This window comes from Schistocerca piceifrons, chromosome 8 (genome assembly GCF_021461385.2).
Source record: "Schistocerca piceifrons isolate TAMUIC-IGC-003096 chromosome 8, iqSchPice1.1, whole genome shotgun sequence".
NCBI lineage: Eukaryota > Metazoa > Arthropoda > Insecta > Orthoptera > Acrididae > Schistocerca > Schistocerca piceifrons.
Window position 1 is genome coordinate 240,528,303 of NC_060145.1, and position 26,985 is coordinate 240,555,287.

Genomic DNA, 26,985 nt, shown 5'->3' on the forward strand with positions numbered 1-26,985 from the left:
CTTCGACCTGATGCAAGACGAAATGTGATTCAAACAATCACGTGACACATTTCCATTAATGCACGGTCTATTTTGTTTGATCCTATGCCCACTGCCACAGTGATTGGCAATGTTGTAGGGCGAATGTGGGCACATGTAAGTGTCGTCTTCTGCGGAGCCCCGAGTTCACCAAAGTCCACTGAATGACGTGTCCCGAAACACTCTTGCCTGAATCAGTGTTATACTGTGACGTCATATCGGCCACAGATCGCCGACTGTCCTGTCTTACTAAGCGGGCAATCTTCCGACCTACAGTCTCTGTAATGAGGCGTGGAGCTCCACCACTGTGTGGCTTATTTGTGGTGTCACCGGCCTTCCACAACTTTTAGTAGATGCCCATGAAAGTAGCACGTGAATAGCGGACAGTTTGACCGTTTCCAAGATACAGCGGGTGGTCTAAAATGTGCGAACACCATTCACATTTGGCGTTACCATACCCAATACGCGATAGGAAAACGCTGACATTCAAAAAAGTTCCCAAGCGTCTCGAAATGGACAAATGTGTGTCCTGTATGATTTCAAAGCAATTTTGTAGCAGTCTTCTCAGAAAACAGTGGCAAGTTCAGTTAGCGATCACGCACCCCATTCTCCAAAGTAGACCGGAAAGGCTCAATAAGATTGAGATCCGATGGCTGTGGAGGCCAGGGGAGATGCGAAAATTCATTCTCGTTCGCAGAACACCAGTCTTGACCGACGCCAGGGCCTTTGTCAACCCAGCATCACCACTGGGGAACGAACAGTGTAACACGGGATGGACCTGACAGCCAGAATGGTAACATAATCCTTGACAGAACCGCTACCTTGCAGAGTAACCATGCAGCCCATAGAGTAATACGATATGGTTGCCAATAATTTTCATAGAACCTCCCTCACTTTTGGGACATAAACTCTGTGAGAAGTCAAAAACAGTCTGAAACAAGAGTCATACTACAAAATTACATTCTTCCATTGCTCCATAATCTAGGTTTTAAGGGTTCGGCATCTCGTTTCCCTGTTATGGGTATTTGCATCACTGATGAGTGGCTCTGGAATATCAGCTCGCCGTGAAATTTCCTGCTTATGAGTACCCCTTCATGTTGATTTGGTGCTAAGAACGTTCCCCTGCGCGACACTAAGTCCTGCAGTGATTTTAGCACCTGTCGTCGCCTTATTTTTTCCCCAATACTTTTCAATGACCGTCTCTCAGAATCACTCAAAACACACTTTCGCCTCCTTTGTCACTCACTGTGATGATTTTCCGACAACCATGTATACGATACACACGTTTGATACTGTGCCTCCATAAGACTGCCTACAATTTTCCGAAATTCGAATTGACTTACTTCCGACGCAGTGCACTCGCAGCTACATAGAACACAGTTCTGGTGACGACTGTCAGTTACAGCTTATAGATGACAGTGCACAGGCGCCATTTGTGGTCAAATACAACGGCAGCTCCTGAAGGCTTGGGTAGCATCAGCATTTATGTTCAAGCATGCGTTTCTCGCGGCGATTCCATATTTTTGTCAACTCCTGTAGTTGTTCGCAGGCGTCGGATCTTAGAAATTTTCCTATTGTCAAAGTTGCCTATGTCGGTAGATTCTCACATTTGAGGCGTACATGGTCGTTAGAACAATTCTTTCTGCTGAGCTCATATGTCTCGCTTACCACGTCAGGTGTCTACAACGTCGCCGTGTGGACACTATCAGTGGACACCGTCATAATGTTTGGTTCATCGGTATATTTCACCGCCTGCTTTTGAAACCGAAGCCTTTTTTTCTCCATTTTATTGCATGCGCGCTTGACAGCGATGTTAATCATTGCTGCGAGCGCTGGTGGTGAGTCAGTCGGCAGATGAAGAACAGGCAGGCAGTGGTGTGGCGCGGCGCTCGCCCCCGTAATTGCAGGCCGTGTCTGCTGCGTTACTGCCCTGCCCTGCCCTGCCCTGCCTTGCCCCGCCGAGCTCTTCTGGGAGCGGTCGCCTCGGCTAAGGCGGACAGAGGCAGCGGCTGCGGCTACCGTATCGCCTCATCACGGGCTCGCCATACCGCGCCCCGCGTCTGCGGAAACACGGCAGCGATGGTGCATTCCCTCACGTCCGGGATATCCAGATGAGGCGATACGGCGCTCTGAGCTACCCGCCTGCTCTCCAGTTTCTGCACGGGTGAGGACAGGATATAATCTGAAACTGCGTGGTGACTCCGGACAAAGTCCGTCGGACGAGGTGAAAATGTTACCACACACACAGTGGCAAAAGTATTGATTAGAGCGCTCGACAACATGGTTTTTAGCAGCTGTACTAAAATTCTAACAGACGAGTGGTGATTAATGTGGCAGATTAATAAAACTTCAACTACATCCATAAATATTATAAAAATGGATGTAAGTGTGTGTGTGTATGTATTTATGTGTGTGTGTGTGTGTGTTCGACATCTCCTAAACCAATGCACCGATTTCATGCAAACTTGGTACACATGTCCCTTACTCCCAGGAAACAATGCCTGTGGGGATAAGAGTCACCTACCTATCTATCTTCAGGTGATATGACATGGGAGAGGAGAAACGCTAATTGAGTTCTGTAGTAAATTTCAGAAAGTGATACCGAATACTCTGTTCAACAATCACAAGAGAAGGGGGTATACTTGGAAAAGGTCGGGTCATACGGGAAGATTTCAGTTAGATTACATCATGGTCCGGCAGAGATTCCGAAATCAGATACTGGATTGCAAGGGGTACACAGGAGCAGATATAGACTCAGATCACAATGTAGTAGTGATGAATAGTACGCTTAAGTTTAAGAGATTACTCAGGAAGAATGAATATGCAAAGAAGTTTAATACGGATGTACTAAGGCGCCATGAGATACGCTTGAAGGTCTCTAAGCTTATAGATACACCAATAAGCATTAGCTCAATAGGCAGTACAGCTGAAGAAAAACGTAGGTACAAGGAAGGTAAATGCGAAGAAGTCATTGGTAACAGAAGAATTACTTCAGTTGATCGATGAAGGAAGAAAGTACTAAAAGTTCAGGGAGATTCAGTCACTGAGGAATGAAATAAACAGAAAGTGCAAGGAAGCTAAAACGAAATGGCTGCGTGAAAAAATATGAAGAAATCGAAAAAGAAATGGTTCTCGGAAAGTCAAAATACACTTTGCTGAAATTAAGAGCAAAAGTAGGAACATTAACAGTGTAACGGGGATTCCACTGTTAAATGCAGAGGAGGGAGCGGATGGGTGGAAAGGCATCCATAAGGGGGGGGGGGGGGGGCATTTGTCTGATGTGACAGAAGAAGAAATAGGAGTCGATTTAGAACAGATACGGGATCAAGCATTACAATCGGAATTTAAGACACTTTTTGAGGACCTAAGATCAAATAAGGCAGAAGGGATTGATAACATTCCATCAGAATTTCTAAAATCATTGGAGAAGTGGCAACAAAACGATTATTCACGTTGGTATATAGAACGTATGAGTCTGGAGACGTACCAACTGATTTCGAAAAATATCATCCACACAATTTCGCAGACTGCAAGATCTGACAACTGCAAGAATTATCGCACAATCAGATTAACAACTCATGCATCCAAGTTCCTTACAAGAGTAATACACAGAAGAATGGAAAAGAAAATTGAGGATGTGCCAGATTAACGTCAGTTTCGCTTTAGAAAAGGTAAAGGCACCAGAAAGGCAATTCTGACGTTTCGGTTGATAATGGAAGCAAGACTAAAGAAAAATAGAGACATGTTCAAAGGATTTGTCGACCTGGAAAAAGCGTTCGACAGTGTAAAATGGTGCAAGACGTTCGAAATTCTGAGAAAAACCGGGATAAACTATAGGGAGAGACAGGTAACATACAATATGTACAAGAGTCAAGAGGAAAAATATGACTGAACGACCAAGAACGAAGTGCTCGGGTTAAACAGGGTGCAAGACAGGGATGAAGTCTTTCAGCCCTACTGTTCAATCTGTACATCGAAGAAGCAATGATGAAAATGAAAGGACGATTTAGGAGTGGAGTTCCAAGATGAAAGTATATCAATGATACGATTCGCTGATGATACTGCTATTCCTCAGTGAAACTGAAGAAGAATCCGATGAATGGAGCGAACAGACTAATGAATATAGAATACGGATTGAGAGTAAATCAAAAAAAGACGAAAGTAATGAGAAGTGGAAAAATGAGAACAGCGAGAGACTCAACATCAGAATTACTGGTCACGAAGTAGATGAAGTTAAGGAATTCTGCTACCTAGGCAGCGGGGGCTGTGTGGAAGGGACTGGGCGGTTTTTTAGGTTAAAGAGTCTCAAGGAACCACAGAAGGGACGTCAGTCTAAAAGTGGGTAGGTAAAACACAATAAGGTGGCTGTAGAAACGATTGGTATTGTAGTTGTAAATTGTTGCAACTGTGTTGGGAAAGAACCAGAGCTCCAAGCCCTAATAAAAAGCACTGAAGCTCAAATAGTGGTAGGTACAGATAGCTGGCTAAAGCCGGAAATAGTTCAGAAGAAATTTTTTCACACGATCTAACAGTGTTCAGAAAGAATAGATTAAATACAGTTGGTGGTGTATTTATTGCTGTCAGAGGTAGTTTGTGTTGTAGCGTAATTGAAGTAGATAGTTCGTGTGAAATAGTATGGGTAGAGGCTATACCTGACAATCGGACTAAACTATTATCTGGATGGTTTTACCGACCCCCAGACTCAGAAGATATAGTTGCTGAACAGTTCAAAGAAAACTTGAGTCTCATTTCAAATAAGTACCCCGCTCATACAATTATAGTCGGTGGTGACCTTAATCTACCTTCGATATGCTGGAAAAATTATACGTTTAAAGCCGGCGGTAGGTATAAAACATCATTCGAAATTATACTGAATGCTTTCTCAGAAAATTATTTTGAACAATTATTTCATGAGCGCACTCGAAGCGTAAATGGTTGCGAAAGCATACTTGACGTTTTAGCAACAAATAATCCTGGACAAATGGTGAGTATTATGACGAATACAGGGATTAGCGACCACAAGGCAGTTGCTGATAGGGTGAATACCTTAACAGCTGCAGCCATCAAAAAGAAAAACAAAGTATATCTATTAAAAAAAGCTGATAAAAATCCTCTTAACGCCTTTTTGAAAGACAGTCTTCACTCCGTCCGATCTGATCATGTAGGTGTAGAAAAGTTGTGGAATGTTTTCAAAGAGATAGTATCGACAGCAACTGATTGGCAAAGTTTTACAGAAGTTCGAAATATGGCGCGTACTTCAATGCGAGATGCTTTTAATAATTTCCACAACTAATTCTGTCTCGAAATCTGGCAGAAAACCCAAAGAGATTCTGATCATACATAAAGCACACCAGTGGCAAGACGCAATCAATACCCTCACTGCGCGATAACAACGGTGAAGTCACTGATGACAGTGCCACTAAAGCAGAGTTACTAAACACGGTTTTCCGAAAATTCTTCACCAAAGAAGACAAAGTAAATATTCCTGAATTCCAATGAAGAACAACTGCCAAGATGAGAGACATGGACGTAGATATCTTCGGAGTAACGAAGCAGCTTAAATCACTTAATAAAGGCAAGGCTTCCGGTCCAGATTGTATACCAGACAGGTTCCTCTCAGAGTATGCTGAATAAATAGCTCCATATTTAGCAATTATATACAACCAGTCGCTCACAGAAAGATCCGTACCTAAAGATTGAAAAATTGCTCAAGCCACACCAATACCCTAAAAGGGAAGTAGGAGTAATCCGCTGAATTACAGGTCCATATTACTAACGTCGATTTGCGGTAGGATTTTGGAACATATACTGTATTCGAACATTCTGAAGTACCTCGAAGAAAACGATTTATTGACACACAGTCAGCACGGTTTCAATAAATATCATTCTTGTGAAACACAACTAGCGCTTTATACTCATGAAGTAATAACTGCTATCGACAGTTGATGTCAAATTGATTCCATGTTTTTAGGTTTCCAGAAGGCTTTCGACACCGTTCCTCATAGGCGTCTTCTAACTAAACTGCATGCCTACGGAGTATCGTCTCAGTCGTGCGACTGGATTCGTGATTTCCTGTCAGAAAGGTCACAGTTCGTAGTAATGGACGGAAAGTCACCGAGTAAAACAGAAGTAATATCCGGCGTACCCCAAGGAAGAGTTATAGGCTCTGAGCACTATGGGACTCAACTGCTGAGGTCATTAGTCCCCTCGAACTTAGAACTAGTTAAACCTAACTAACCTAAAGACATCACAAACATCCATGCCCGAGGCAGGATTCGAACCTGCGACCGTAGCGGTCTTGCGGTTCCAAACTGCAGCGCCTTTAACCGCACGGCCACTTCGGCCGGCGAAGAGTTATAGGCCCTCTATTGTTCCTGATCTATATTAACGACACAGGAGACAATCTGAGTAGCCGTCTTAGGCTGTTTGCAGATCACGTTGTCATTTACCGTTTTGTAAAGTGATCAGATGATCAAAACGACTTGCAAAATGATTTAGGTAAGATGGTGCGAAAAGTGGCAATTGACCCTGAATAAGGAACAGTGTGAAGTTATTCACATGAGTACTAAAAGATATCAGCTACATTTCGATTACGCGATAAGTCACACAAATCTGAAGGCTGTAAATTCAACTAAATACTTAGGGATTACAATTACAAATAACCTAAATTGGAACGATCACATAGATAATATTGTGGGTAGAGCAAACCATTCATTGGCATTCATTGGCAGAACACTTAGAAGGTACAACAGTTCTACTAAAGAGAGACTGCTTACACCACGCTTGTCCGCCCTATTCTGGAGTATTGCTGTGCGGTGTGGGATCCGCATCAGGTGGGACTGACGGATGACATCGAAAAAGTACAAAGAAGGGCAGCTCGTCTTGTATTATCGCGAAATAGGGGAGATTGTGTCAAAGACATGATACGTGAATTGGAGTGGCAATCATTAAAACAAAGGCATATTTCGTTGCGATCGGATCTTCTCATGAAAGGAATTTCAATCACCAGTTTTCTCCTCCGATTGTGGAAATATTCTGTTGGTACCCGCCAACATAGGGAGAAATGATCATCTCGATAAAATAAGAGAAATCAGGGCTCGCACAGAAAAATTTAAGTGCTCGTTTTTCCCACGTGCCGTTCGAGAGTGGAACGGTAGAGAGACGGCTTGAAAGTGGTTTATTGAACCTTCTGCCAGGCTCTTTATTGTGAATAGCAGAGTAATGACGTAGATGTAGATGTAGGCAGCAAAATAACCAGACGGACGGAGCAAGTAGGTAGTCAGAAGCGGACTACTACTGGCAAAAAGGGCATCCCTGGTTAAGATAAGTCTTCTAGATTGAACATAGGCCTTAATTTGAGGAAGAAATTTCTGCGAATATATGTTTGGAGCACGGCATTGAATGGTAACGGAAAATGGACTGTGGAAAAACCAGAACAGAAGAGAATAGAAGCATTGGAGACGTGGTGCTCCAGATGAATGTTGAAAATTAGGTGGAGTGATAAGGTGAATAATGAAGAGATTCTGCTCAAAATCGGACAGGAAAGGAATATGTGGAGAAGACCGAAAAGAAGAAGAGACAGGATGATAGGACACCTATTAAGACTTCAGACATTGACTTCCACGGTACTAGAGCGACGGTACTAGAGCGAGCTGTAGAGGGCAAAAACTGCAGGGGAAGACAGAGGACGTGGGTTGCAAGTGCTAGCCTGAAATGAAGATGTTGGCACATTATAGGAAATCGTGGCGGGCCGCATCAAACCAGTCAGAAGGCTGATGACTAAAAAAAAAATCCACCTATCTCCCTAAATGCGTCTACAAAACTATATCATGGTACCACAAGTAGTTCAGAAAATATGACGTCATAAACTCTGAGATGCGTGAAAATTTCTTATTATTTTGCTGATAACTCTATTTGCAACGTATTTCGTTGATAGTATTCACATACCCGTATGCCGCTGCTAAAATTTATCATTATAGACACATAGTTCAAGAGATACATGGAAACACAGTTCATTTTCTGTTCTTGTTTGTAAAAGAAAATTTGTAAATTGAATACCTGGACACTACGCAAGGTTTTTTACCTAATATATATATATATATATATATATATATATATATAACATTCTTTTAAACATGACAGAACAATAAAATTCAGCGGCATTTAATACATAAAACTCCTCTAAAAACTTGCACGTACACACACACACACACACACACACACACACACACACACACACAGAGAGAGAGAGGGGGGGGGGGACAAAAACCACCCATTTCTCCGTGCTAAAATTTACAACATAAAAGGAATTCAGTGGAAAATACTAAGATAGTGCAGCAGACAGTTTTGTCTCACTGATCTCCGGCCCTAAGATCTTAGGCTACCGTTGTGGTCGGCGTCAGGAACACGATGATCGAATGGCTTCACAGACCTCAGCTTATCGTTCCTCACGGCCAGCCAGGCCTCTGACGATGACAGGGCTCTCTGGCGCATCAGCTTGCTGCGGGAAGGACGTTGTGTCCCCCCGCACGCTGCTTTGCCTTCTTGCTCTGTACTCAGCTTTTCCTCTTGTTGGTGTAGAAAGAAAACGCTGTTTTTTATATTTTGCGTCGTGTTCTCCGCTGGGTAGATTTGTTACAACACCAGCAGGATGTTACGGGAAGCGCAGACATGAGAAACTACTTGCTCTGAAGGAGGCGTGTGTGACTGAAGCAATGTTCGTTCTGCTCCCAGTGAACTATGGTCAATGAATATTAAAATGTTTAGTACTTTGAAGAAACCAGTTTTTACAAATAGGCTCCTAAACTGTGTCGATTAGTTAAGCTCTAAATCAAACGTGACGTTCAGAAATCTGACCGTTTCCATTAACTTAATAACGGTCTTAAAATCTTTTCGTGTGATCAGCCGAGTGGTGGTGTCTCTTGTTGCAACGTGTCAATGAGTTTGGTACCACCTATCTTCAGGTGAAGTATGTGCATACGAAAGTCATTGAAAGGATTCGGCAAGACATCGTCACCAGTCGGCCGACCACCGTGAAAGGTTTTATCACTGGAGTAATGTCGAGAAAGCCTGTAATCGCATATATTAACAGCAGTGTCGCTCATCCTCATCAAGCAAAAAACAGAACCTGAACACTTATAAAAGACACACATAGACCTCTCGACTTCGCGCATTCCTCAGCTGCAACTGAGGGTTTGTTTTGCAGGGCTGGAAAAGAAACAAAGACCAAAAAATAGTCTACAAAGAACACTGGACAGGACTTTTCACTGTCGACGTTGTACTGTTCTTCTTTGAGGTTGTTCAGAAGTGCTGTCTTCTTTGATAACTGTACTTCTCCTTTTCTAGTCTTTTGATGATTGCACGTCCTGTCGTCTGTGGTTCTTTAAGAGGACGTGTGGCTCAAGCCTCTTCACCTGTTATTTCCTTTAACGTGTCCTCGATTATTGGTCGAGGGAGGTACAGTCCATGCCAGCGTTCTGGGTTAACGGTGCCGCTGTATTGCAAGTGTCTTGACGTCGGTCTTAGCAGTTCTACTTTCTCCAGTATGTTGTTGTATTATGTTGCTAAAACATATATGTGTAGTTCGTCATGTATTTCGCGTGTTCCAGTCCAACGTGACACCTTCAACTCTATCAGAAGACAGCTGTTCGGGATACTTGAAGCATCTTATGTTTGATTCGCAGGCTGTGACCCATGAAGAAATCATCGCAGGCAGTATGACTGTCCTGGAAATTCTGAGTTTAGTGATGACATGCATGTTTTCGCTTGAGAGTAGGGTGTGTAAAGTATGGATCGGGTGGACTATCTTCCCCTTTTTTGTTAGTACACTGTGTGATCAAAAGTATCCGGACACCGGGCTGAAAATGACTAACAAGTTCGTGGCGCCCTCCATCGGAAACGCTGGAATTCAATTTGGTGTTAGCCCACCCTTAGCCTCTCGCAGGCATACGTTCAGTCAGATGCTGGAAGGTTTCTTGGGGAAACGCAGCCCATTCTTCACGGAGTGCTGGACTGAGGAGAGGTATCGATGTTGGTCGGGGAGGTCTGGCACGAAGTCGGCGTTCCAAAACATCCCAAAGGTGTTCTATAGGGTTCAGGTCAGGACTACGTGCAGGTCAGTCCATTACAGGGAAATTATTGTCATGTAACCACTCCGCCACAGGCCGTGCATTATGAACAGGTGCTCGGTCGTGTTGAAAGATGCAGTCACCATCGCCGAATTGCTCTTCAACAGTGGGAAGTAAGAAGGTGCTTAAAATATTAATGTAGGCCTGTGCTGTGATAGTGCCACGCAAAACAACGACGGGTGCAAGCCCCCTCCATGAAAAAAACCCGACCACACAATACCACCGCCTCCCAATTCTACTATTGGCACTACAGACGCTGGCAGATGACGTTCACTGAGCATTCGCCATACCCACACACTGCCATCGGATCGCCACATTGTGTACCGTGTTTCATTACTCCACACGACGTTTTTTCACTGTACAGTCGTCTAATGGTTACACTTCTTACACCAAGCGAATCGTCGTTTGGCATTTACCTGCGTGAAGTGTGGCTTATGAGCAGTCGCTCGACCATGAAATCCAGGTTTTCTCACCTCCCGCCTAACTGTCATAGTATTTGCAGTGGATCCTGATGCAGTTTGGAATTCCTGTGTGATGGTCTGGATATATGTCTGCCTATTACACATTACGACCCTCTTCAACTGTCGGAGGTCTCTGTCAGTCAGCAGACGAGGTCGGCCTGTACGTTTTTGTGCTGTACATGTCCCATCACGTTTCCACTCCACTATCACATCGGAAACAGTGGACCTAGGGATGTTGAGCAGTGTGGAAATCTCGCGTACAGACGTATGACACATGTGACACCCAATCACCTGACCACGCTCGAAGTCCGTGAGTTCGGCGGAGCGCCCCATTCCGCTCTCTCACTATGTCTAATGCCTACTGAGGTCGCTGATATAGAGTACCTGGCAGTAGGTGGCAGCAGAATGCACCTAATATGAAAAACGTATGTTTTTGGGGTGCCCCGATACTTTTGATCACATAGTGTACGTGCAGCAAAAGTCTATTGTCCAGAATTACGCCAAGCTCCTTGTTAGCAGGGCGCTATCATCCTCAAACTGCGCTGTTGTTATCTGTGACAGTGTTGGCATATCGTTAACGTAAATGATAAGCAAGGTACGGGAAAGACGAACTCTGAGGAATCTCTTGATCCAGGCACTTAGCGCTCGACCGTTGATTTTCGACTCAGACAAAGAATCTTCCGGTTCTAGGCGCTCAGTCCGGAACCGCGGGACTGCTACGGTCGCAGGTTCGAATCCTGCCTCGGGCATGGATGTGTGTGATGTCCTTAGGTTAGTTAGGTTTAAGTTGTTCTAAGTTCTAGGGGACTGATGACCACAGATGTTAAGTCCCATAGTGCTCAGAGCCATTTGAACCATTTGAAAGAATCTTCTGTCTGAGAGGAAGCTATCTGTTAGTTTTACCAAGTAGTCAGGAATCACACCCATGTCGGTATTTTTGTCAGGAGCTTCGCCTTCCGTGCCCTATCGTACTGCTTTTTATACAGGGTGTTTCAAAAATGACCGGTATATTTGAAACGGCAATAAAAACTAAACGAGCAGCGGTAGAAATACACCGTTTGTTGCAATATGCTTGGGACAACAGTACATTTTCAGGCAGACAAACTTTCGAAATTACAGTAGTTACAATTTTCAACAACAGATGGCGCTGCAGTCTGGGAAACTCTATAGTACGATATTTTCCACATATCCACCATGCGTAGCAATAATATGGCGTAGTCTCTGAATGAAATTACCCGAAACCTTTGACAACGTGTCTGGCGGAATGGCTTCACATGCAGATGAGATGTACTGCTTCAGCTGTTCAATTGTTTCTGGATTCTCGCGGTACACCTGGTCTTTCAAGTGTCCCCACAGAAAGAAGTCACAGGGGTTCATGTCTGGCGAATACGGAGGCCAATCCACGCCGCCTCCTGTATGTTTCGGATAGCCCAAAGCAATCACACGATCATCGAAATATTCATTCAGGAAATTAAAGACGTCGGCCGTGCGATGGGGCCGGGCACCATCTTGCATAAACCACGAGGTGTTCGCAGTGTCGTCTAAGGCAGTTTGTACCGCCACAAATTCACGAAGAATGTCCAGATAGCGTGATGCAGTAATCGTTTTGGATTTGAAAAATGGGCCCATGATTCCTTTGGAAGAAATGGCGGCCCAGACCAGTACTTTTTGAGGATGCAGGGACGAATGGGACTGCAACATGGGGCTTTTCGGTTCCCCATATGCGCCAGTTCTGTTTATTGACGAAGCCATCCAGGTAAAAATAAGCTTCGTCAGTAAACCAAATGCTGCCCACATGCATATCGCCGTCATCAATCCTGTGCACTATATTGTCAGTGAATGTCTCTCGTGCAGCAATGGTAGCGGCGCTGAGGGGTTGCCGCATTTGAATTTTGTATGGATAGAGTTGTAAACTCTGGTGCATGAGACGATACGTGGACGTTGGCGTCATTTGGACTGCAGCTGCAACATGGCGAACGGAAACCCGAGGCCGCTGTTGGATCACCTGCTGCACTAGCTGCGCGTTGCCCTCTGTGGTTGCCATACGCGGTCGCCCTACCTTTCCAGCATGTTCATCCGTCACGTTCCCAGTCCGTTGAAATTATTCAAACAGATCCTTTATTGTATCGCTTTTCGGTCCTTTGGTTACATTAAACCTCCGTTGAAAACTTCGTCTTGTTGCAACAACACTGTGTTCTAGGCGGTGGAATTTCAACACCAGAAAAAGCCTCTGTTCTAAGGAATAAACCATGTTGTCTACAGCACACTTGCACATTGTGAACAGCACACGCTTACAGCAGAAAGACGACGTACAGAATGGCGCACCCACAGACTGCGTTGTCTTCTATATCTTTCACATCACTTGCAGCGCCATCTGTTGTTAAAAATTGTAACTACTGTAATTTCGAAAGTTTGTCCGCCCAAGCATATTGCAACAAACGGTGTAATTCTATCGCTGCTCGTTTAGTTTTTATTGCCGTTTCAAATATACCGGTCATTTTTGAAACACCCTGTACATCGAGGAATGCACTAGCTGTGTGGTATGCACGGTTCTCGTTATAAGCGGTGTATTCCGTCTCTCGTAACAGTTGCAGCTTGGGAGACAGTCTGGTAATGAAGGCAAATTTTTCCACTCTGACAAGGTCTTTTTATGCCAGCAGTTGCATCATTCGATAGAGAACGATTCTTTCAAATACCTTTGACAACGTTAGTAGCAGATTAATTGGCCAGTGATTTACCGGTTGTTATTAGCTATGGGGAAGATAGTAACACGTAAAATACTAATTGCGATACATTTCTGCAATTCAAATGATTAGATTAAACGCCACCGAATCGATATTAAAAGTAAAGTTTTGAGAAGAAGAAGCGCATAAAGACGGGGACATCCTCCAAAGCAGTGAGGGAAAATTATGCCCGCAAGCACTATCACAGTCCTTATCGATGTCAGAAAAACATACCTATTTGGTGATGCCGTCACAGGAAATTCTGCTGTGTGGGTGCTAAGGTAAGCGTCGAGCTATCAAAGGTGGAGTGGTACCTCTTCAACCGTTCAGTAACTTCCACATGTAACTACGTACTTGACAGTTATTAATGACCCGTGTACCGTTACGGTTGATTGTCTACCTGCCAAGCAGTTCATCTCCCAATTGGTGAAGTGGAGGGGAGACTGAACTTGTATTCTGTAGTAGTGGGGTTCAAATTCCAACCTGTGATCCTAGTTCAGTTTCTCCTGATTTGGCTAAATCGATACGACGACTACCAGGAGGGTCACAATGAAAAGAAGGTAGCTGTGGCCTTCTCGAACCTGATCAGTTCCAAGCTTATGCTACATCTCCAGCCATCTCGTTGTGACCCAGGTGTTAAACCCGCGTCTTCCTCCCCTTTTCCGATTTACAAGTAATCCATGCCGGCCCGACATATTGCCACCCCAAAACAGCGGGGAACCACCACCTTGCTGCGCTCGCTGGTCAGTGTGTCTAAGGCGTTCAGTCTGACCGGCTTGCTTCCAAACACGTCTCCGACTGTCGTCTGGTTGAAGGCATAAGCGATAGTCATCGGTGAAGAGAACGTGACGTCAGTCCTGAATGGTAGATTTGGCTTCTTGTTGGGCCCATCTGTACCGCGCTGCATGGTGACGAGGTTGCAAAGATGAAGCTCGGCATGGACGTCGGGAGTGAAGTTGCACATCATGCAGCCTGTTGCGCACAGTTTGAGTCGTAACACGACGTTCTGTGGCTGCACGAAAAGTATTTTCAACTTGGTGGCGTTGCTGTCAGGGTTGCTCCGAGCCATAATCCGCAGGCATCATTCATCCACTGCAGTAGCAGCCCTTGGGTGGCCTGAGTGAGGCCTATCATCGACAGTTCCTGTCTCTCTGTATTTCCTCCATACCCGAACAACATCGCTTTGGTTCACTCAGAGACGCCTGGACACTGCCCTCGTTGAGAGCCGTTCCTGGTACAAAATAACACTGCGGACGCAATAGAACCGCGGTATTGATCTTCTAGGCATGGTTGAACTACAGACAACACGAGCCGTATACCTCCTTCCTGGTGGAATGACTGGAACTGATCGGCTGTCGGACCCCCTCGTCTAAAAGGCGCTGACCATGCATGGTTGTTTACATCTTTGGGCGGGTTTAGTGACATCTCTGAACAGTCAAAGGGACTGTAACTGTGATGCAATACCCACAGTCAGCGTCTATCTTCAGGAGTTCTAGGAACCGGGATGATGCAAAACTTTTTTTGGTGTGTGCATATTGCAGAATGCAACCTTCTTCCAAAAAGAAACTGCATCAAACACATCTATTCTTTGACAAAACCTGAAATTATAAAGCGGTCTAGATTCAGAAAAATAAAGCATTGTAGCATTATAGGCCTATTATCATTATTTTCATGTTGTAACTTTTATAATGATTTCTTCTTCACAAGAAACTGGTGAACTGTGGTACATACTTGATTCGCAAGAAGAAGGTACTCAAGTTACCTTGAGATTATTAAGTTTGTGGGATTCAACGTTTCTCTACACGGTTGAAAGTCGTATGGGTTACACTCTTCCCGGATGTAGTCTTCCGGCTCTGAATTTCAGAGGACAATAGTGGATTAAATATTCACAACAAGTTGATTATTTGCATTTCAGGACTTCATTTCACTCGTATACTCAGACGCGGGCACGGAACCGGGTTTTAGCCTTGCAAAATAAAACAAGGACACTCACAAAAGACTGCGTAGTATGCATTTATTTAGATTGCGTCCAAAAATTAATTTTTTATGTGCAGCAAGTGATGTAAACATTAAAATTAGTAGGTCGGAAGTGATAAATCATCTCGGTTAACAGGGTTTTTCTACATAAGCCTTTCTTCTAATGATGCATAATTCCGGTGATACTGGAGTAACTTTCAGGAAGGGACGATGCTAATTACAAGACTTGGAAATACTTCATAACGCCATTAATGTTTCCGTATACATGTCGTGCATGTTACGGAAATGTGTTGCTTTCACCACGTCCGTTGTATGCCCCTCGGAGTATAATTACCTCGTACATTACAAAGCAGCATAAAATGTTTCATAATTCCCTCAAAAATCCATGTTGCATGCTATAAAATGAGAGCATTATTTAGAACTGAACTAACCAGATACTCTCTAGTTTGAACTGGCTTTCAAACGACTTATTGTGAGCCTTTATGGAAAAATCGGTGGAGCGCTGTCTACCGAATATTCTGGCCGTGAGACAGGACGTCCATTTGAACGAAGAAAGTACACATGAGCCAAAAGATTGCGACCACTGCCCACCCCTACACTTAACGCCATCTGAAGAAGTTAGTAGTAGGGCAACTCCAGTACGAGCACAGTTTTGACATCATATTGATGTACAAATTAAATAATTAATTACTGCACCTCCATGGCTTTTCCCCAGTTGGCACGTGGGTTCCTTCCCCCTCCCCCCCTCCCCTCCCCATCCCACTCCCCCACCTGCCCTATTGGTGGGATTTTCGAATTTTGGTAGAAATTTAGAATTTATACGGAAATTTCTAATTCTCGTGGGAATTTGACAAAAGAATGGTAGGAATTTCAAAATGGCGGGAATTTCTTTGTCCCAAGGAGTGCTGATATCCCATCCCCACTCGAAACCTTGTCCTTCTGGGCGGAAAGCCCAAATTCACCACCCCTACACAAGGAAGTGCTTAGTCTCTGTTCAGCTGTTGGAGAGGAAACTGGAGCAAAGATCGATCCTAATTACGTAATTAATCATAAAGATCAGTCCCAATCACACAACTGCATGTACAGCGATAAGCAAGGTGCGCTTAAAATCGCAATACAGCTCAAACATTGACAATGTTATACAACTGGTGTTATGCTGCTGGAGAAAAATTTCACACTACCACTTGAAACTAGAATCAGGCATAAATCGTAGCTCTACATAGCATGATCTCTTTACCTACAAGTGGAAATAAATCTCTGTGCTCCACTTGTGAATTGACAGTAAAAAGGATGGAGTGGAAGGAGCTATTTTTATTTTTGGTGGGAAATGTGTTCAACTGACGAGATATTGTTGCTGGACAGAGAGGAGTTTAATATCACCTGTAAGCATACAGCTCAAAGACAGTGTCTATAGCCTCCAATATGAGGAATGGAAGGAGGTGATAAAGAATGAGCGCAGGAGAAATACTTCTGGTGATGCAGCTGGATGAGCCGAAGATCGATTTCACAACTCATGGACAGGCCTAAATCTAGGATGGGGCAAACCTGTGTATCTGCCGCAGGCGGCAATTTCGGGGGGAGCCAAATTTATATTATTGAAGAAAAAAACCTTGTGTGACAAAGCGGCGAGCATCCAGTAAACATTGGTCCAGCGATTGCTCAAATTGTTTCGAAATGCATCCCTGTTGGTCTTTGAACATTATTGAACACATTCTAAGTTGATTATTGAATGCATGCATAGTCTCTGCCAGCGGAATCCCCGTCTCATCTAGAAATAAACTTTTCTGCAGACAAAAGGGGACGAGGTTTTATGAGCTGAGTCGAATAAACCGGAACAGGTGAGTGCCAATCGCTGTTTGTTTACGTGGTTGATTGGGTGTGTGAACGATTAGCGTTGTTATAATTATTAGCGAAATCCGTATAGTCAGACAACCAGAGTGGAGATACACGACTAACAGGAATAACAGGTAAGAATGTTTACATATTATCTTCTCGGTGCATCGAAGAAAATGAAATTTTGACAGAAAATTTTTGACAGACAGCTACACTACTAAGGGCCAGTTGTATAGTCCCCTGTTAGCAGCCGATTTAGTTCTATTCTCGGTACAGCGCGGAAAACGAGTTGTACAAACACATAATAATGCCTAACCAGAGAATAAAAGTGGGATAACTGAACTGGTGAGCTTGGAAAATTTAGTGAAGTTAACTGGAGAATAAGCTTTGAAAATAGTTGCAAAATTAGTGATGACAAGATTGTTTGTTAGAATGAGGAAGGGGAAGAAAAGGGGACATCATACAAATGATATGGAAGAATACGACGATTCCAAATTTATATAAAAAATTAGTACTGCTCTTACTTTTAGATCTAATGCTTGAGAAACTGGAGTGTATGAATGAATGTGAAACAATTTCCTAATATAAAACTTTTTGCTTGTAGTAGGCCCTAATAGGCATTTGATATTGGTTCAAAAAGTGGTTCAAATGGCTCTGAGAACTATGGGAATTAACTTCTGAGGTCATCAGTCCCCTAGAACTTAGAACTACTTAAACCTAATTAACCTAAGGACATCATACACATCCATGCCCGAGGCAGGATTCGATCCTGCGACAGTAGCGGTCGCGTGGTTCCAGACTGTAGCACCCAGAACCCCTCGGCCACCCCGGCCGGCTGATATTGGTACTTCATGAATTATATTCTGACTGTTATTGGTGTATATGAGAGGGTTAAAAAGACCATTTGTGCCAAAGCAATTTCGCTTACTTGGCATCTTTTACAATTGCTACAACATTAGAGAGGCTTATTTCGTTTTATCTAGCAGACAGTGATGAAATAGACAGAATAAAATAGAGAAACACCATTAGTCGTGGGTACCATTCGTGTTAACAGCGTTTTCAATGTTAGACAACGACATTTTCATTTTTCATGCAACAAAGCGTTTGACGAACTTTGATGAGATAATGGATTCCTTCGCAGAAAGGAAAGCATGTCGCATAAAGCTATAGCTGGGACCAAAGGATTGAAGAAATGTGCACTGTTTTGCTTATCTCTTGTTTGTAGTGCCTTTATGTTTCCTATGTTTCATTTTAAGTCACACATAAGAGAACGTTATTGCTAATGGACAATAAAGAGTGCACATTTTCTGAAGAATTCGAAATCATTTCCAGTGCTTCATTGCCGGTTTTTTCCCATATCCCTCTTGCTGTCACACAGTCGTTCCCGTGTAGGAGAAAATGCATCTTCGCCTTGACGCCATGTGTCACTTTGATGAAATTGGAGAATTAACTACGTAGATAATAGGTAAATGAGCCACATCTCTTTTTTTAACATTACAGATCGTCGTCTTTCTAATAGTTCTTGACAGTCAACTTGACCACAGCTTTCAACCACCATGGCGTTATAGCGGAACTTCCTCTGCTAGAAATTTACATTCTTCTTGCTATGTATTATACCATTTTCCATATAATATTTGTTGACAATGTCAGTAGACAGGTTATTCAGGCTCTGCTGTAATAACTACAAACCGAAGCGTTGGTCTGTTGGTCTTGTCTTCCTCCCTAATAGCTGAGGGATGTTTAGCACATTGGAGAAATACATGTTGACTCTCGAAGCTACCACGGTAGACTGATCTGCTGCGGCTCTCAGGCCTTCTTTTATACTCTGAAGATACAAGATGGTGGCACTTCCGGTCACGTGATTTCCGGTGATAAACGTATACTTTAATAACACCTATCCCAACTGCTCTATTTTTCGTGTGTGGCAGGGAGGAAGACTGCCCTCCCTGATTACCATGTTTATGTATGGGATAGAGCCAGTATATTAGCCTGAATATATACACTCCAGGAAATTGAAATAAGAACACCGTGAATTCATTGTCCCAGGAAGGGGAAACTTTATTGACACATTCCTGGGGTCAGATACATCACATGATCACACTGACAGAACCACAGGCACATAGACACAGGCAACAGAGCATGCACAATGTCGGCACTAGTACAGTGTATATCCACCTTTCGCAGCAATGCAGGCTGCTATTCTCCCATGGAGACGATCGTAGAGATGCTGGATGTAGTCCTGTGGAACGGCTTGCCATGCCATTTCCACCTGGCGCCTCAGTTGGACCAGCGTTCGTGCTGGACGTGCAGACCGCGTGAGACGACGCTTCATCCAGTCCCAAACATGCTCAATGGGGGACAGATCCGGAGATCTTGCTGGCCAGGGTAGTTGACTTACACCCTCTAGAGCACGTTGGGTGGCACGGGATACATGCGGACGTGCATTGTCCTGTTGGAACAGCAAGTTCCCTTGCCGGTCTAGGAATGGTATAACGATGGGTTCGATGACGGTTTGGATGTACCGTGCACTATTCAGTGTCCCCTCGACGATCACCAGTGGTGTACGGCCAGTGTAGGAGATCGCTCCCCACACCATGATGCCGGGTGTTGGCCTTGTGTGCCTCGGTCGTATGCAGTCCTGATTGTGGCGCTCACCTGCACGGCGCCAAACACGCACACGACCATCATTGGCACCAAGGCAGAAGCGACTCTCATCGCTGAAGACGACACGTCTCCATTCGTCCCTCCATTCATGCCTGTCGCGACACCACTGGAGGCGGGCTGCACGACGTTGGGGCGTGAGCGGAAGACGGCCTAACGGTGTGCGGGACCGTAGCCCAGCTTCATGGAGACGGTTGCGAATGGTCCTCGCCGATACCCCAGGAGCAACAGTGTCCCTAATTTGCTGGGAAGTGGCGGTGCGGTCCCCTACGGCACTGCGTAGGATCCTACGGTCTTGGCGTGCATCCGTGCGTCGCTGCGGTCCGGTCGCAGGTCGACGGGCACGTGCACCTTCCGCCGACCACTGGCGACAATATCGATGTACTGTGGAGACCTCACGCCCCACGTGTTGAGCAATTCGGCGGTACGTCCACCCGGCCTCCCGCATGCCCACTATACGCCCTCGCTCAAAGTCCGTCAACTGCACATACGGTTCACGTCCACGCTGTCGCGGCATGCCACCAGTGTTAAAGACTGCGTTGGAGCTCCGTATGCCGCGGCAAACTGGCTGACACTGACGGCGGCGGTGCACAAATGCTGCGCAGCTAGCGCCATTCGACGGCCAACACCGCGGTTCCTGGTGTGTCCGCTGTGCCGTGCGTGTGATCATTGCTTGTACAGCCCTCTCGCAGTGTCTGGAGCAAGTATGGTGGGTCTGACACACCGGTGTCAATGTGTTCTTTTTTCCATTTCCAGGAGTGTAGTTCAGCGCTGTGCTTGGATGTGTTTGTTTGGACGTTTTGGTTCAACGCGATATTCGTATAGTTGAATATAGTACTGTACCCAGGCACGGTTTTGGGAAGGGCGAGGGGAGAGTATAGTGCAATAGACGGACGGACTAGTGTATAGTGGTGTATCCGACCAAAATAGTGGGTTCAAATGGCTCTGAGCACTATGGGACTCAACTGCTGAGGTCATTAGTCCCCTAGAACTTAGAACTAGTTAAACCTAACTAACCTAAGGACATCACAAACATCCATACCCGAGGCAGGATTCGAACCTGCGACCGTAGCGGTCTTGCAGTTCCAGACTGCAGCGCCTTTAACCGCACGGCCACTTCGGCCGGCTTAAAATAGTGGGATTATGCTGTGTGGAACAGGGCGGTACTCACGAGGGGCAGTCTTCCTCCCTGCCACAGACACGTTCCACACAAAATAGAGTTGTAAGTGTCAACAAGGATTCCTTCAAAGTGCTAAACATCCTTCAGCTATTAGGGAGGAAGACAAGAGCAAAATTCCAGTGCTTCGATTTGTGGTTATTACAGCACAACCTTGCTACTGATATTGGCAACATGAATTACACCGAAAATGGTACACTGCTTAGCAAGAAGAATGTAAATGTGCTTACACCTCTTAACACTATAGGAGTTAAAATTTGTGATTATGTGGACTGTTAAGAACTACTATAAAGAGGATGGTCTGTAAGGTTAGAGAAGGAAATGTGTGGCTCATTTAACTATTATCTACTATATTACTATTATTTATCGCTCCAGTTTCGTCACGGTGAGACAAGGCGTCAAGGGAACACGTCTTTTCTCCTACACTCGAACGACAGTATGACAGCAAGAGGAATACGGGGAGAAAACGGCAAGGAAGCACTGGAAATAATTTCGAGGAAAAATAAAAATCCTGTGATTATATCACATAAAGTAGAATTATCTGACGTTAAAACTGATGTAATAATGGAAGAGTTGTCTGGAATATTGCAACAGCTACGTATAGACGACTTTTACCTTTTGGATTTGGACGTAACGCAGAATTTTCCGGAATTTTTAACGAAATGGAGATGTGTGACTATTTAACATCAAAACACGATTTCTGAAGGGAGGAATTTGCCTGGGAAACAGCAATGTGATTGAGGACGATGATAAGTCACTTGGAATAGACTGTCTAACGCGGCTGAGCTCCAGCTGTGGAGTAAAGATATAATATTTATGTCAAATGACAAGTCTGGGAGTGAACTAAGATATTGGTAACGACACTATAGATTTTGTAAAATGTCCAGACATGCGACTAGTAGAAACTATTTGGTCTTCCTTGGCTAAGCAGCATGGCACTGACGGGTTCGGGGCTACAATATTCAACTACAGAATAGATCGTGTGTTCGATCCTGTGGAAGTGGGTTTCCAACGATTAGACACCAAAACAGCATTTACAATGTGCTCCAAATTACTCTGTGCCACTTGCTTCCTGGCGTCAATTAACGGATAACTTACAGAACAGCCGTTGTGTTGTGTTTAATAATGTTCTGCAGCTTGTGTAATGGGGTGACAAGAATACGCGAAAGTTGACTGTGTACTAGTAAGACTTCCAGATACAGAAGACGAAGAAAAGCTTTTCAGCTATGTTCTGTCTGCAGACAGTTTCAATTATCTACCTATAAACTACGTGAAGATTCTTAACTGTCACTATAATAAAGACGATATAAATATTATACAAAAGGATTACGCTAAAGCAGGGAAAACTTACTTTTCTCAGTCTATAACATCGTTCTCCACAATAACGCCCGACATCGATATTGTAGAACAGGGATTGGCTGACGGTCTGCCAAGCGCTGTTGGCAAGTGGGATGCACTCAGCACTTTTGAGGCAAACTGAGGAGCTAGTTGATGGAGAAGTAGCGGCTCCGGTCTTGAAAACTGACATACGACCAGGAGCGCGGTGTGCTAACCACATACCGCTCCATATCCGCATGCAGTGACCCCTGTGGACTGAGGATGACACGGCGGCCGGTCGGTACCGTTGGATCTTCCAAGGTCTTTTCGGACGGCGTTTAGTTTAATAAGCAGCAAATGGAAAAGGAAGTGCCTCTTGCGGTTGTGTAGGCCAGGTTTACATATGGCTTTAAACACAGTGTATGGAGAAACCTGGCTACGACTGGGGAATACAAGACAATAGAATTTAGTGTAAAGAGTAATGTTAAGTGGCCATATGTTGGAGTCCTTGCCGAAAACGGAGGACTAGAGCACGTTTACTACGTTAAAGGACACACGAAAAATCCGTTTATCGAACTCCATTACTCCTTGGATGTGCTTAAATAGGATGATCACCTTATATTTAAATGTAGTGGCTTTGATGTCACACACTTAATAACAGAACAACCGTTTGCAGAGCTTAAAACCAACGGAATAACAACCTTCAAGGCAGTTCGTTTGCAGAAGTTGTAAAATCAAAGTTCTATACCGAAATTCCACAAGAATGTGCAATAGAACAACTGCAGGCCTACACCCAGAAAAATTTGCGAGTGTTATAACAACAGTGTTCTATAGGAAATAAGAGGAAGCATTAAAATCCCTGAATGCTCTCGACTAGAAGAACTGCCATAAAAGATGTAGCTTACAGGAAAAAATTAAATATACGAGGGCAGTTCAATAAGTAATGCAACACATTTTTTTTTTCTGAAACAGGGGTTGTTTTATTCAGCATTGAAATACACCAGGTTATTCCCCAATCTTTTAGCTACACAACAATATTTTTCAACGTAATCTCCATTCAATGCTACGGCCTTACGCCACCTTGAAATGAGGGCCTGTATGCCTGCACGGTACCATTCCAATGGTCGATGCCGGAGCCAACGTCGTACTGCATCAATAACTTCTTCATCATCCGCGTAGTGCCTCCCACGGATTGCGTCCTTCATTGGGCCAAACATATGGAAATCCGACGGTGCGAGATCGGGGCTGTAGGGTGCATGAGGAAGAACAGTCCAGTGAAGTTTTGTGAGCTCCTCTCGGGTGCAAAGACTTGTGTGAGGTCTTGCGTTGTCATGAAGAAGGAGAAGTTCGTTCAGATTTTTGTGCCTACGAACACGCTGAAGTCGTTTCTTCAATTTCTGAAGAGTAGCACAACACACTTCAGAGTTGATCGTTTGACCATGGGGAAGGACATCGAACAGAATAACCCCTTCAGCGTCCCAGAAGACTGTAACCATGACTTTACCGGCTGAGTGTATGGCTTTAAACTTTTTCTTGGTAGGGGAGTGGGTGTGGCGCCACTCCATTGATTGCCGTTTTGTTTCAGGTTCGAAGTGATGAACCCATGTTTCATCACCTGTAACAATCTATGACAAGAAATTGTCACCCTCAGCCACATGACGAGCAACCAATTCCACACAGATGGTTCTCCTTTGCTCTTTATGGTGTTCGGTTAGACAACGAGGGACCCAGCGGGAACAAACCTTTGAATATCCCAACTGGTGAACAATTGTGACAGCACTACCAACAGAGATGTCAAGTTGAGCACTGAGTTGTTTGATGGTGATCCGTCGATCATCTCGAACGAGTGTGTTCGCACGCTCCGCCATTGCAGGAGTCACAGCTGTGCACGGCCGGCCCGCACGCGGGAGATCAGACAGTCTTGCTTGACCTTGCGGCGATGATGACACACGCTTTGCCCAACGACTCACCGTGCTTTTGTCCACTGCCAGATCACCGTAGACATTCTGCAAGCGCCTATCAATATCTGAGATGCCCTGGTTTTTCGCCAAAAGAAACTCGGATCACTGCCCGTTGTTTGCAACGCACATCCGTTACAGACGCCATTTTAACAGCTCCGCACAGCGCTGCCACCTGTCGGAAGTCAATGAAACTATACGAGACGAAGCGGGAATGTTTGAAAATATTCCACAAGAAATTTCCGGTTTTTTCAACCAAAATTGGCCGAGAAAAAAAATGTGTTGCATTACTTATTGAACTGCCCTCGTATACTGGAATTACAGAACATATCTTCTCTGTATTAGTCAAATTACAGGCTGGAGAAGGAAACAGATGATTCAGATACGGATTTACATTACAATTTAAAAATTAAATTGAACATTATTAAAACAACACCTAACAAAAATAAAGAGTTGTTTTCCATATGTAAATATATATGCAAGTGATTTGTGCTTGAATATTTGCTTGTCTTATTCGCTAATGCACCTAAAATTCTCAGACATTTTTTACGTACAACAATACATGTGCACAAAGTTCGGTTGGGGGAAGTGGGTACTCAGATGACCTTGAAACGTAGTTGAAACCAGGTGGTCGAAAGTATAGTAACCCCCTTTTCGTGCTTATATGAGATGGACAGAGTCTTGGCGGGTTGTTGAACATCTGCTACTTGTCACTGGGAACATGGATTATATGTAGAAGCCTTCACCTTCAGACAGCTGTTTGGAGACGTTGCTGATTGCTGTTGACTCGTTCTATTTCCACATACTGCAATGCCTGCCACATTTTATTTTTTACCGATAAGATAACAGACCCTTGTTTTATTTCTGCCATCCCATGTGTGTTGTGAACGCATCTTCCAAGGATAGTCAACACTGGAGAAGTGATCATGTACATCTCTAAATGAGGATGCGGTGCTCTTGGCCTCTTCGAGACGGAACACCTGGATATCTGGTAGCTGCCTCTGTAACACAAAAATCATCTTTGGTGAGTGTCAGCCTGATATATGCTCTTCTTTCCTGCATAGGTGACAAACCTTAACAGACACGTAGGTCCGTAAAAGCGAGTTACGTCAGAATGCTGACGGTATTTGCTTTGAGATATATCGACAGAGATGTGTTGTAACATGTTATGGGGCGACGTTAGGAGATTCTATAACAAAGAGAGGCGTGGCAGGTTAATGTTAGAAAGCAGATAATTCGAACTTATTTTCTGTTTTTTTTTAACCTACTCTGGATGTTACAAAATAATGAAAAGGAATACTCTCGAATTGTACAAATGTTGATCTGAATCTGTATTTCATTCGTTTGAAATGGAAGTAATTCCCTTGTGTATGACAGTTTCTAATTTGAACTCGTGGAATGTTCTCTAACATACCGGTTATGCTCGTAAAGCTAATAGAAATCGACTGTAACTGTTCTCATGGAATCATGACGGTTTTTATTATTATCGCCACAATTCTGTGTTTAAAAATATGAACTTCCGCAAGTTCTGTATTATTTCATACTTCATAAACTCTAATTATAAATTAGCCACCACTTGAATTACATTTCTTGTGGAGTCTAGAAATGATAAAATTTTTCATTACATGTGAGTAGACTGCATGAAACAGATGGTTCTGTTATGACCAAATTGCTTAGAAACTGCAAAACAAGAATCTACTGCTGTTGCGAATGATGATGTATTGGGTGTCGTGACATAAACTTTACATATAGGTGGTAGAGGTGAGTTGAAGCAATTATGTCGTATGCCAGCACGCAGACAGTATTTTTTTACAATGTATTGGTGGAGTCTTATACCGTACTCTACTAGGTGATGCTATGAGGTTCTGTTACAAGGTATGCTCTCATGCCTTTTGTCTTACGTTTCGTAGAAACCACTGCGATATGCCATTGCATTAGTGAAATGGGACCGGTAGTAGTGTAAATAACAACAATCTCCACTTGAATTATAGCTTGTTGTTGTGGAACGTAATGTGATTGTGTATTTTTCGACATGCGAGCAGATTGCGTGAAAGGCTGTATTCTGCAATGTTATTTTAGGTGTCTGAAATGTTATGAACACTCAAACCATGTAATATTGTCCTTGAAATTGAAAGAAATCGCTTCGCTTAACGTATATGTTTCGCTAGACTACATCTTTCTTTTTATTCGTAGTTTAAATTCTCGCCTTTTTTTCTATGATGAAAGTTTCGTAATAACAAGGACATTCTGCAGTGGTCGGTAGTTTTTGCTGCAAAATAGTGGATGTTTTTTCGATTTTACGCAGGGCGAACTTGTATAGCTAATGTGAAATAATTCATTTGTCAGATGTATCGTTATAGAGCTCCGACCTCCGCAGTTTGCTGGTCTGTAATCGTGCAGTGCTGTATTTTTTTCACGCTATTGGATGTCAGAAATCAACAGGAGGTGGAGAGAGAGAGAGAGAGAGAGAGAGAGAGAGAGAGAGAGAGAGATGAACTGTATGTTGCAGTCGAATGTAAAAAATTATACCGAGTTTGCTCATAGACTAAAAGAAAACGAACTGAGTTTGTTTTGTGGAAACAGGACGTTTATTATCATCGTGATTGTTTTCTTTAATAGATGCTCGCTTAAAAGAAGAGCGTTGATGTTGAATTGAGTTGTTACAGTGAAATGTTTTTCTTTCAGAATGGCGTGCGTTTACAGAGGTCGCTGCTAGTGGTGTGGGTTCACGCC